At 38.9% G+C, this 10,856-nt stretch overlaps 1 long non-coding RNA gene across 2 annotated transcripts; it reads left to right on the top strand.

Moving 5' to 3' along the window:
• The first annotated feature begins 4,705 nt into the window (after nt 1-4,705).
• Nucleotides 4,706-10,844, top strand: LOC131251615 (uncharacterized). Of its 2 annotated transcripts, XR_009174002.1 has the most exons (4): nt 4,706-5,113; nt 9,941-10,019; nt 10,118-10,267; nt 10,496-10,835. It is a non-coding gene; the product is annotated as an uncharacterized LOC131251615 (long non-coding RNA). The 2 variants fall into 2 exon arrangements; XR_009174001.1 differs by having other exon boundaries at nt 10,118-10,844.
• Nucleotides 10,845-10,856: the final 12 nt, after the last annotated feature.

Here is a 10,856-nt window from a genome sequence, read left to right as displayed (position 1 = left end):
CTTTGCTCCTTTATTGACATGTGGATAGGTCATATGCATGATGATCTTGATCATGTAGTAAAGAAGAATGGCCTGCGACTCGTTTGCCCTCCTCGAAACCTTTGTACCAACAATGGTAGATGAAATCTCTTCTTTCTTGTACCTTTTTCAATCTCATTTTTGCACGATGATCGTACTTACACCATCTCATTTTGCCAGCTCTAACTTTCATCATTATTGAATGTGCTGAAGCTTATTGCGTTAGAATTTTTTTCATTATGGAATGTGCTGAAGCTTATTGCATTAGATTTTTATTATTATTTTTTTAAGTGCCAGAACTTATTGAAAAAAAACTCAATGTGCATGTAATCTATCATTGGACACTTGATTTATTTGCACGTTGCCATTCTTTCATCAAAACTTGGATGTTTTTCTGTTCTTTCCAATGGACATTCTTGAATTGAGTGCAAGTGTTCCACGATCCTCAACACCGAAAGAGATTATATTTATAGTTTCTCCATGGTGGCTTTGCAAATGATTATGGGTAGCCTGTTGAGGATTTTTCTTTTCGAGATTTTAGCAATTTTTACGTCGGAAGCCTGGAGTTATTATGATATTTTGGCATGTAATGATTCTTGAACTACTAGCTGCTCGAGGGAGATGCCATGACTTGAATTTCTTTTGGTTCATCAGGGTTCTTGTTTCTGGCTGTGCAACACATAAAAAGTATTGTTTATTTTACATTTTGATCTGATGTATGAAAATAGAGCGAAAATGGTTATGTAGGGAACACACAAAATTAGTCGGATTGAGGTTACTAAACCCCAGTTAATTTCTATACACTTGCTCTCAACAATATTGATTTACCTTTTTCAATTTTTATTTTTATTTTTTTATTTTTTATTTTTTTTAATTTCACTAACAAGTCATGCCTTTAACCAGACGTTGTCTCTTGTTTTTGCACATGTACATTGTTGACTTGTTGAGTAAGATACAAATGTTGGTAATGGATGATGTAATGACACAGGTACAAGAATGTCTTCCTTTCTTATTTGCATTTTTTGGGAAAAACTTATCAAAACTATTTTTTGGACTAGATAATCCATCCGTTCTACCACTGATGTCCCATCTTGAATGGACGAAGTAATGGATGTGAGGCTTGGTAATGAAATTCAACTTTTTAATTTTCTTCTTGTGATTAGTATCATTCTTTGGGAAAAACTTATTTAAACTATTTTTCCATTTGCAAGGGCCATGGTGAAACTAGCACCAGGACTGCAATACACCAGCAAGCTGATGTAGGTGTAGAAGGTATATATTTTGAAGTGGAATAAACACGCCAGCTTCTATAAGTAGTCACCATGGATGTTTTTCTTTTTCTTGTGCATGTCAAGTCTATATATGCAAAGGTCATAGAAATCATGAATTCATGATTGATTGATTTTCCTGATCTTAATGCATTTAGGAATTATCTAGTAGAATCTTTCCGAGAAGCAAATTCTATTTTCATTTTTGTTCTTAGAAACTTGTTGAGTTAAACTCATCATGATGCCTAGTTATTATTAAAGAAAACCTTAATTTATCTTTATCTTTTATTTTTTTATTACTATTTATGTTCTATTTATGTAGCTTCCACATATTTCTATTTGTCCCTATGTGTTTATGCACCCTGTATAATTAATATTTGTATAATAATGTTTTTAATTGAAAGTCATATTAGATAAAAAGATATGTCTAAATAATTCAACTTGGAAGGAGCTATATTTTCACTACACCAAATGTGGAATTCTCCTGTGATTTCGAGTTATGATTTTGGGCGTTTTATGTACATTATTATTCTATCAAAGAAGGCCATGGAAAGTTGTGGAAATGTCACTTTCTAGGAAATAGGAAAACATGCAATAGTGGAAATGTCATTTCCTCAATTTACATTTCTGCAAATCCAAACAGGCCCTAGAAGTAGCTGCTAATCTTCCAAATGTTGAAATCAGCAAAAATGAGAAGTCCAAGAATTCAGCTTATGGTGGCCCTTGGATCTGCATCAAAATTATCTTGCTACTCCCATGTCCTTTGACATTTGAGTTACACATGTTTACCATTTCCTTTATTGGTACTCTCATGTCCTTTGATAATTCCTGTCTTCTGTGTTTGTTCTGTGTTTTTGTGTTTAACCTGTTGAGAGGGGTATTTGCAGGCTGTCAGTTCACTGGCTTGTGCCAGAACAGGTTGGATGAATGTTGACATTGATAAAATCGTGTGCGAGACATGTGGAAAGCAACTCAGTTTTACTTTGTTGGCGTCTTGGACAGTCTGAAGGTCAAATTCCAATGTCTTAAATTGCTTTAATCCTATTTGCTACCTCTAAAGTTCTATTGCTTTAATCCCATCTTCCAATTTGGGAACATGTATCCACTCTTCTAATTCTCAGTTTCTTTAATAGAAGCTCCTGAACAGGATTGCTATGTTTCCCTGTTATTTGAAGAAGCACTTGTTTGTTCCTTGATTACTGTTTTTTGTTCTCCACCAGAATGCAGGACCATTTTATTAATGGATAGGAGCAGGACTAGCGAGTGTCAAAATAGCAGGATTCAACAATAAAACCCTGTACTTGTCATCTAGTAGATGGATCTACAAGGTAACCACAGAGATTGTGTACATCCATTTAGTTTTTGTTACTGTAAATAGCTCCCATTTGTTAATACTTGAGAGGTCATATACAATTCACAAAGATTATTTTACTCTTCTATTAGGCGGAAGCTCTTGATTTGGAGAAAATTGTGCTTCAAATAGTAGCAGAAGTTGCAAAGGACTGGAGAATAGATGATATAAGTTGGCCCTTGGGTCATTGTAATTTTAAAGCCAACATGCTTGACAGAAGTCTCGCTTTTGAGTGGTGATGAGAAGGTATGTGAAATGTCTTCTACCATGCTATTTTGATTTTGCCTGTTTGGCTATATCAGGCTATGTGGCTGCATGGAAAGCTGTATTGCAATAAAAATTTGTAGCGTGAAAATGGACATTCATGTGCATTTGTAGTATGAAAACATCAAATAGACCGTTAACTATTTTATTGGTATTGTGTTGATTATTGTCTTGATGACTGTTAAATGGGTGAAACATGCATGCACATGTTTAATCATTGATTGATTATGATATTATTAAATAATCGTGTGAATTACTTTTTGAATGACTATTAGGTGTAAGATTCAAAATAAATACAAACAAATCTGACTAGTTTTTTGTAATCCGCGGGCACCTAATTCGCAGATAATTTAGCGACGGACCAAATCCGTCGTTAATTTCTGAACGTTGACAGTACACGGGTTTGAGCTCGGTCCTCCGTCGCTAATGTTTTAAATAATGAATCATTCAGGTGGTTTTCCGAATTTCAGCGACGGATTTTTAATTTTTGCGACGAATCTTAAACGACAGATTTTATCCGCCGGGAAAGAATAACGACTCAGTAAACGGCGATTGGCGTAGTGGTAGTAATTTTGGGAGTGGAGTATGTGTGGTTTTTAAAGCACCGAACCACTATAACTCCTTGTCCCTCTGTGGCGAATTCTTTAATCCTTTTTAGTGATGAATGTTATTTTTATTTCATTATTAGTGGTGAATGATTTATCTTCTCTTGTTAGTTTGAAAGATTGATTTTAAAGACATTTGTGAAATAAGGTTGTCCTGCCAAATATTTTAGGTGAAGTTTGTCTTACGAATTATTTAGAATCAATGTTTCAATACTTGAACGATTGAGATTTTATATTCACTACACCAAAATCATTAATTAGGAACAGCTAGCTCTTTGGTTTAGGAATGGTTTAAAACCGTTCCTACTTAAGAATAATAGGTTATTTAGCTACGAATATAAACCGAAGCTATTTTGCTACAGCTTTAGATAGTCCCATAGGTGGACCTATGGAGGCCACCATGATGTACATGTTTTATCTAAGCCATCCATCGATATTAACAGCTTATTTTAGCACATGAGCCTAAAAAGAGAGGCAGATCGAAGGTTCAAATGGACCACAGAGTAGAATACAGTGGAGATTAAGTTCCTACCGTTATTTGTGGTGTGGTCCATTTGGTCCTTTGTTTTTCCTCCTTTTTGGGATCATGCCCTAAAAGTACTTGTAAAAATGAATGGATGGTGTGGATAAACCACTTATATCACAGTAGGCCCCATGGAGCACCTGATAGTATCGCCCGTCTCCAGCTCCTTCGTGATGGGTAGTACCAAATACATCCAAAAACAACCCCATGCCTAAAAAGAACCCTTGCTCATCTACTCTTCCTTGCACGGGGAAGAAAGAACGGAGAATGGGAAGGAAGAACGGAGAATGGTGAGGAAAAGAAAGAGAGATGCATCTCGTTGTTGCAATTGTTCCTCTCACACTCTTGTAATTTTCTCCCTATCCAAATGCCTATACAAATACATCTTATATTTTTACCTACATCTCTCTCTCTCTCTCTCTCTCTCTCTCTCGTAGGTTTTTTTTTTTGAATCTCTCTCTCTTTTAACATGTCCAAGGATGAGATACGAGGATCTCTGTAATCCGATGTATGATATGGATATCAAGGAAGCCTTAGCCACTTGCATCTCAAGCATTCAATGGATCTCTCCATAAAGCACGAATATCTCCCTGAAGATCTACAGGTCCTCTCTCTATATATATCTGTCATCCATCTGTTAGATCGATTATTTTTATTTTTTTTTTCCAGATTGTCTATGACTGTAGGTTATAAAATGAGGTGCAAATGATTGAATCTGTGAAGTTTACATCAATCTTTTTTAAAAATTTGGTTATGTTATGCTTTGGCACCTTATATGCTCGATTAAATGCCAAACGGCCCAAACCTGTTGTATTGTCAAGAACTTTGCTGTGTTCGTGCAATTGATTTGGGTTTCTTGTGTCTCGTCTGTCTCTACCATACACACAGTTTAAAAGTTTTGGAATGTAATGATCTGCTGTGTTCGCCATCTATTACAGTTTCTTTTTAAATGATATTAATTACATTATCCTCATGTCCATAGCTAATTTAATGAAAGAATTTAATCTTATGTTTCAACTGGTCCACAACATACGATGATTTACTAACAACCAGTCAGCTTTTTCCACAACCAATCACATTACCTGTAAGCTTTCTAAGATCTTTTCCCTAAATATCTCCTCCCAATGGCATGTTTTGGTAGCTATCCTAAATTCCAAGCTAATTTAATCTATATGTTAATGAGAATTGATAAGGTCATCACCAAGGACATGTATGTTATCCTCAGATTTTCAGCTTTTATAAGTGAGACCCATGGTTCAGAGGTCCAGACCATTGTACGAATGCAACTTATTGTGGATGAATGCCATCTCAAAAATCACCTCTGATGCAACCCACTGTGGGCAAAGGCTGTCTAGAAAGTCTCCTAGTCTGGAAGATCCTCACCACTGATCTTAGCTGTTTGAAGTTTAATTGATGGGGACATCATGCGCACACGCGCACGCACAACACCCCCTACACACGTACGTACACAAAAGGAGGGCCCCACCATCGATCTGGCTCGATGACAATATCCAAGGAGGGCCCCCTAGCTAGAAGACGAAGTTTTAGTTCAAAAGGGTGGGCCCGATAGTCAAGAAAAACCTATCATGGGATCTCATGATCGTGGCCCACTCGTCGAATTAATTTCATATTTTAGGTTTTGCTTATTGTTATTATTTAGAACATCGTGAATACTTTATATTTCTTTGTTCGGTTTTTATTTTAGTTTACTTCATCGCTAAGTAATAGATTGCGCACATAGTGCGAGTTTTTGGAGTATAGGGTTTTCCCTATAAATAGGCACCCCTTGTAGTTCTTTTCATTCATTTGAAGATTAATAAAAATTCTGCGTTTTCCTACTCTCTGAGTTGTAAAGCCTAATTGGGTGCGAAGCCCTCCCTTCATCGAAGGGTTAACTACCATGGTGCGAAGCCACATCTATCCCGATTCGCCCCTATCCATCGCCATCTCTACCATCCATTATTCTCATCTCACCCCATCATCTACACTTCGAATCAATCATCTATTGTAGCAATTCTCCTCCTCACAACAAAATTTAAGAATCTGGCCTTACAGGAGAGCCGAAACTTCGGCGGAGCACCACGCACAAACCGTACATTGGATCGAGCTGAAATTTGGGGATTTTGGAGTCCATCCCTGGCTGACAAGGGCCAAGGTGTTCTTTTTCTAAATAGTGGGCGCTACACACGTGCGGTCGGGATCACACACACGTGCGTCTGGGCCATCGTTGTTGTCCACGCGTGCGGTACTTCTCTGGTTCGTCTCTCTTCTATCTTTCACTTCGCTTTCACCCAAAATCCCTAAACCTAACCCTAAATTACTCAAATATCCAATTTTATGCCCTTTCTTTTTTACCCTAGGGTTTCCCGATTGGAATTTCTGAATCCCTTGGATTAAAGACTAATTACTATGCATGTGTGGATGATTATTTCTTATCTTTGAGTATCATTTGGTTCATAATTCTTATTGATCCAGCCCTATCATGTGTAGGCCTGGACCCGCATAGATTCCTCTTAATTGAATGTTTGGACTTTCATGTGGGATATGGAATTTGTGTAATTATTTCTGAACTAACGTGATCTTAAGCCTGAAATCTCGCATATCATATTTAATTGTCATGTCCTGCATCAAATTTGATATCAGAGCTTAGGGTTCTTATAGGGGAATGTATTACATGTTTAGGGTTAGTTTGTTTGAGTCCATCATGCATTCAATTCATCATATGTAGCTTTGAGGAGTCCATAGTCCCTGATATTAGTTGCTGAAATTTCTGTTAGTAGGAATTTAGCAATTTACATTGTTGTAACTTTCTATTATTCCTTTATTTTGACAACTATATTGCTGGATTTTAGTAGCACTGCGTAGTTTCCCTCATATAGTCCCATAGGATCATTTAGTCCCATATAGTCGTCGTAGAAAGTCCTTGGTTAGAGTTACAAGTTGTATGCCCACACGTACGGGTCATGGTTTTAGCTAGCACCCTACACTAAACATGGAACAATTGCTAGAGTCACTAAACAAGTTGTCTCAGCAGATCGAGTCTTGGGGTAAGCGCTTGGAACAAGACATAGATCAACACCTTGACCAAATAGAGGCCTCCCTCAGGACAAACCCCACCATTAGGGAAGATGGTCAATCTCAGGTAGGTGGCGAAGGAATTAGTCATGGGCGTGCACTCATACCCCCACCCCATGAGGGACATCAAGACCATTATTTTGAGGGGTATAACATGTGTGGCCTCGTGGGTAGAGAGAGTGCACCAGAGGCTAGTATAGAGTTACCTACTGAGGTCATTCCGATAGTGGATGAGTTTCATGATGTCTTTCCTGATAATATACCAGATGAGTTTCCCCCTAGGAGGGATATTGAGCAAACCAGAACATGGGACACCGTAATACCTATAGCCGAGTTTGCGTTTAATAGTTCTGTCGATAGGTCCACAGGTCTCTCAGTCCTTATGAAGTCTTTACTGGTTATAAACCTGAGAAACCAATTGATCTTGTCCCTATGTCACTGTCCCATAGGCCGTCAGAGCCTGTAGAGTCTTTTCTACATCACATTCATTCATGGCATTAAGAAATCAGGCAGAAATCACTACTAGTAATGAACATTACAAATTTTCTGCAGACCAGCATAAATGTTTCAAAGAATTCAATGTAAGGGACTCTGTGATGGTCCGCATCAGGCCCGAGCGGTATCCTCCGGAGTCCGTTCGTAAGTTACACGCGCTTAGCGTTGGACCCGTCAAAATTATAAAATGAAACGGTCTCAACGCGTATGTGGCAAATCTTCCACCCTCCATGGGAATTAGTTCCACATTCAATGTGGAGGATCTAGTTGCATTTTAAGGGGCCATTGATGCATTATCCAGCCTTTCACCTAACCATCTTGATTCATCAGACCTTTCCCTTGATCCATGGCCCCCTCTCGACCCATTTTCCAACCTCTACCTCCCATACCTATCCGTCCCGACCTATCTTCCCAGCTACTACGTCCCATACCTATCCCTCCCGACCCATTTTTCCAACCTCTACATCCCATACCTACCCGTCCTGACCCATTTTCCCAACCTCTACCTCCTATACCTACCTGTCCTGACCCATCTTCCTAGCTACTACGTCCCATACCTACCCTTCCCAACCCATTTTCTCAGCCTCTACCTCACTACCTACCCTTCCCACACCTAGAGAGGAAATAAAGGATATTCTGGACCATCAGATAATATCTACGTCGGACGGCGGGTTTCAGAAGTACCTGGTTAAATGAAAGTTATGCCTAGCTTCAGACAACACGTGACTCACTAGGGAGGAGCTTCAGAAACTTGATCCTGACATCCTGGATCGGTTTAAGAGTTTTATTTTGCCAGTGGCGAAATCTTCGCAGCCGGGGAGAATTGATGGAGACATCATGCACACATGTGCACACACACTCCCCCCCCCCCCCCCCCCCTAGCGCACGTACGTACGCAGAAGGAGGGCCTCACCATCGATCTGGCTCGATGACGACGTCCAGGGAAGGTCTCCTATCTAGAATATGAAGTTTTGGTTCAAAAGGGTGGGCCCGATAGTCAAGAAAAACCCATCATGGGATCTCATGATCGTGGCCTACTCGTCGAATTGATTTCATATTTTAGGTTTTGCTTATTGTTATTATTTACAACATCGTGAATACTTTAGATTTCTTTGTTTAGTTTTTATTTTAGTTTACTTTATCGTCAAGTAATAGGTTACACACATGGTGCGAGTTTTTGAGGTATAGGATTTTCCCTATAAATAGGCACCCCTTGTAGTTCTTTTCATTCATTTGAAGATTAATAAAAATTCTGCATTTTCCTACTCTCTGAGTTGTAAAGCCTAATTGGGTGCGAAGCCCTCCCTTCATCAAAGGGTTAACGACCGTGGTGCGAAGCCACATCTATCCCGATTCGCCCCCATCCATCGTCATGTCTACTACCTATCTTTTACCATCTATTCTTCTCATCTCACCTCATCATCAACACTTCGAATCAATCATCTATTGCAGCAATTCTCCTCCTCACAACAGAATTTCAGAATTTGACCCTACAGGAGGGCTGAAACTTCGGTGGATCACCACGCACAAACCATACATCGGATCGAGCTGAGATTTGGGAATTTTGGAGTCCATCCCTAGCTGACCAGGGCCAAGGTAGCCTTTTTCTGAATAGTGGGCCCCACACACGTGCGGCTGGGATCACACACATGTGCGTCTGGGCCATCGTTGTTGTCCATGCGTGCGGTACTTCTCTGATTCGTTTCTCTTCTATCTTTTACTCCGCTTTCACCCAAAATCCCTAATCCTAATCCTAAATTACTCAAATCTCCAATTTTATGCCCCTTTTTTTTCGCTAGGGTTCCCCGAATTGGAATTTCTGAATTCCTTGGATTAGGGACTGATTACCATGCATGTGTGGATGATTATTTCTTATCTTTGAGTATTGTTTGGTTCATAATTTTTATTGATCCAGCCCTATCATGTGTAGGCCTGGACCCGCATAGATTCCCCTTAATTGAATGTTTGGACTTTCATGTGGGATATGGAATTTGTGTAATTGTTTCTGAACTAACGTGATCTTAAGCCTGAAATCTCACATATCATATTTAATTTTCATGTCCTGCATCATTAATGTGGACCGTTTCCCTGTCTCTTCTTAATTGTCAGTTTGCAGGGCCACATATTGAGAGATAAGGATATTCTTATGGAGTTGTTTTTTTTTTTTTTTTGAATGGTCTATCTGCAACGAGTCCCAACAGAAAATGGTCTTTGTCAGTGAACCATGGGCTCCTCTTCTGCAAACTGAAAACCAGAAGGAAACTGGTGTACAACATCATCAGGTAGAAGATCATATAATTCCTTCATATGTAAATAGCTTTTCATGCCAACGTACGTGCAGGAGATGGTTGATTTTTTAGTTGATATCTGGCATGAAGAGGGGCTTTACGATTAGATCCGAAGATTATCTTCTTGGGGCGGTGAGATGTTTGTTTCTTTCATTTGTAAAGATGCTTGTATGAACTAAATAACACAAGCTGCAATTGTCTTTTGAGCCGTGTTTCTTTCTTCAAATCAGATGAACTTTGGAAGTTACATATAGATAGAAGAACCCAACTAGTCAAACATGCCCCGGCATCTCTGAATCATTTGGAAGCAAGTAGAGAGTTATATGATCTCTCTATGATGGAAGAATTTAAGCTAGAGAGCATGGCCCATCTCAGATATGGTGAACAAGCTCCTTCAATTTAGGAAGTATTTTAATTCATACAAACAATGTTTTTGATTCATACAAACAAGCCCATCTCTCTCTGATGGCTTTTCTGTTATAGAGGCTATTATTTGAAAAAACTCCAATTTCAAGATTGTTTTTACTTTTGATGTATTTGAGTGGATTCCAGACAACCCAATCTGCATTACTGAAGTGCATACAAATTTCTTTGGTGTATGATATCAGTCAGCTGAGAATTGGATCTGCTCAGAATATTGTGTCCCACCTGGAACCAGAATCTCCAGTTAGTAAAAAAGCATCAGATCAGTCATCAGAGCAACCACAACAACAGCCACAACAAGCAGAAATGAAACTGATCTCAATGCCCCACCCTTTTTTAGATATTTGCACCCCTTCTTCTTCTTCTTCTTCTTTTGGTGGAGATTTTGTCACAAATCACGTGGAGATCACCATGGCATTTCTCATCTATATACTTCTTCTTCCTTCTTCCTTCTTCCTTCTTCTTCTTCTTCTTCTTCTTCTTCTCTCTTTTTAACTTTTGAAATTGGGATTTTGGGGGGTTCTTTTATTTGGTGGAGATTTTGTC

This window comes from Magnolia sinica, chromosome 1 (genome assembly GCF_029962835.1).
Source record: "Magnolia sinica isolate HGM2019 chromosome 1, MsV1, whole genome shotgun sequence".
Classification (NCBI taxonomy): Eukaryota; Viridiplantae; Streptophyta; class Magnoliopsida; order Magnoliales; family Magnoliaceae; genus Magnolia; species Magnolia sinica.
Note: the sequence above shows the minus strand (reverse complement) of the source record. Positions and strands in the feature narration are given on the sequence as shown.